The 2,453-nt window shown below is 36.0% G+C and overlaps 1 long non-coding RNA gene across 1 annotated transcript; it reads left to right on the top strand.

Moving 5' to 3' along the window:
* Positions 1-171: 171 nt before the first annotated feature.
* On the top strand, positions 172-2,426 carry LOC121965431. The gene is made up of 3 exons (XR_006107488.1): positions 172-240; positions 2,104-2,209; positions 2,333-2,426. It is a non-coding gene; the product is annotated as an uncharacterized LOC121965431 (long non-coding RNA).
* Positions 2,427-2,453: the final 27 nt, after the last annotated feature.

Genomic DNA, 2,453 nt, shown 5'->3' with positions numbered 1-2,453 from the left:
CCTGAGATAATGTAAAAACACAGCCATGTCTGCATCATGGCCGTATTCCAGTCTGAGAGGTTAGGTTAGGTAACTAACTGGGGGAAAAGTCATCCCCCCGGATACCGAGAGACGACACGTGACCAATCCCTGCTCTGTGATTGGCTCAGAGCGGCGCATATTAAAATGTAGGCCAGAGGTTGTGTTCCATTCTGTTTCTGCGCTTTGTACGTTAGCGACACAACAATGCTGCTCAATAAGGTAAGAGTCCATTAAAAAGCACTTTAACTGCATATTTATGTAGGTTTTTTTTAATTATAAATTATTCGCTTCAGCTTGTTGTCGCTTTGATCCACATTGTTTACTTTTCGAGTCATTTAAGTGAAAGCTTTGCTAGCTAACTTGCTAACGCTTGCTAGGTAGCGCCGTTAACCGTTATGACACCTTAAACACTGTTTCTATTTCTGGTCTTCACACTTTATATTTTACACATTTTACACATTTTTGTTTGTGTCTGCTGTGTTTTATCGTCAGTTTACACTCGAGTCAAAGCTAAGTGTATGTTTTTCTGTTAAAAATAAGCTGTCTACATAATCTTTTAACGAAGGTCGTTTGACAAACTTACTAAAAGCAGACCAGAAACAGGTTTATTGTCAAGTAGGTTTTTACATAAAAGGGATTTATTCTTATGTTTAGGTGCATATTTAACAGTAAACAGAGGAAGTAAAAAACTGAAAGCAAGTGCAGCTGAGGTCAACAAAACAGGACAGAAACATTTACAGTGAAAATGATATATCACATTAAATCCGGAAGTAATAGTAATAAATAAATAAATAATGTTTATGAGTGAGCGGGATTATCATTCGGTATCCTTAAAAAATGAAAAAAGTAAGAATATGTACAATATATCTGTTTTTAAAATGAAGATCGTAAATAAAAAGGCCATTTTAACTGAGATAATTTTTTGTTTAAGTATTTTTTTCTCAACAAGCAAACATACAAACTATAAGTTACAGGATTGGTGCACAGAAGTTATTATTATCAATTATTTACACGACTTTGAATTAGCCTTAATATTAGTTACTACTTTATTACTTAATATAAGTACGTTTTCACATGCAAAGAATTTGCCCTCATGTTTGGTGCAAAACTGTAAGCACAGTTAAGGGAAAGTAAAAATCAAAAGTAAGAACTGTTAAAGTCAAGAAACTTAAACATCGTACACTAAAAAAAATAAAAGTTTGTACAGTATTTAAAATTATATAATTTACATGGATAATTTACAAGTGATTCTTAAAATTAGTTGTAACAATGTGTAGGCTATACACCAACACGGTGAATGGTGAAGTGAATAAACTGTAATATCAACAGGATAAAATCAATAAAACCTAATCTAGGTATAACCTAATGTACCCTAACCTGTATGTAAATTGCAGCGTTGGCATGTATAAAAAATAGTGGAAGTGGTATAAAGGTGAAATGTACCAGTGCAGTGTGGGTAAAGAGTTCAACAGTCAAAGGACAAAACATGAGAAATACAATTTATTATATTGTAGTCCAGGACAGCACCACCTTCATCTATGACCTCAGTGTCACCATAAAACTGAGCATTATGAGCTTAATGAAAACAGATGTTATGTCATACCTAATAATAAAGGGCGCACGGAGCATGTGTTTTTACCTAATATATACAACTTCAACCAAATTAATGAAATACTATTATCAGTTTGTTGTGTCATATTATTAAGTATGTTCATGCAAATTATTCCATTCATTCTTGTGTGTGCTGTAAAAAATCACAAGTATGGTGTATGTAATTTCCTGACGGCTGGAGAGGAAAGCTTGAGAAATTGTTAAATCTTTTTTTATTATGCAGCAGATATATATACATATACATACATATATGTATATATACACACATATGGTTAGAGGAGTCTTTAAAGACTCACCCGAGAATTAATGTTTAATTTAATTGATCTGGGTATTTATTTTTGGGTGAATGAAAACACAAATTGGGGCTAATTACAGTTTTACTAGATTTTAACTTAAAAGACTGAAAGGTGTGGAAGTGTCCTGTTTAACTTGAACATTGTTGCATGTTGCTGTTTCCTCCTCCACGCCCAGGTTCTCAAAGCCAGTTTGCGGTCTGGGATCCGGCTGCAGAGCTCCAGCGCGGCTGCAGCCAGTGTCGCAAAATCTCACGGCTCAGCACAGCTCGGCTATTCATTTGGTGAGCAAGATGCAGAAACTCATTCTCCTCTTGTAGTATAGGGACACAGTTTAGCTGCTAAACCCACAGACAGTGTGTTTTAAAGTTGCTTATCGTGGGTCGTCTTGCTGCTTTGACCCACAGAGCTGACGGATCAGCAAAAGGAGTTCCAGCAGCTGGCGAGGAGGTTTGCGCGTGAAGAGATCGTTCCTGCTGCACCTATGTATGACAAGACGGGGGAAGTGAGTACAGCCCAGAGATTAGG

This window comes from Plectropomus leopardus, unplaced genomic scaffold (assembly GCF_008729295.1).
Source record: "Plectropomus leopardus isolate mb unplaced genomic scaffold, YSFRI_Pleo_2.0 unplaced_scaffold19971, whole genome shotgun sequence".
Lineage (NCBI taxonomy): Eukaryota > Metazoa > Chordata > Actinopteri > Perciformes > Serranidae > Plectropomus > Plectropomus leopardus.
The sequence above is the reverse complement of the archived record's forward strand: the minus strand, read 5'-3'. Positions and strand labels throughout refer to the sequence as shown.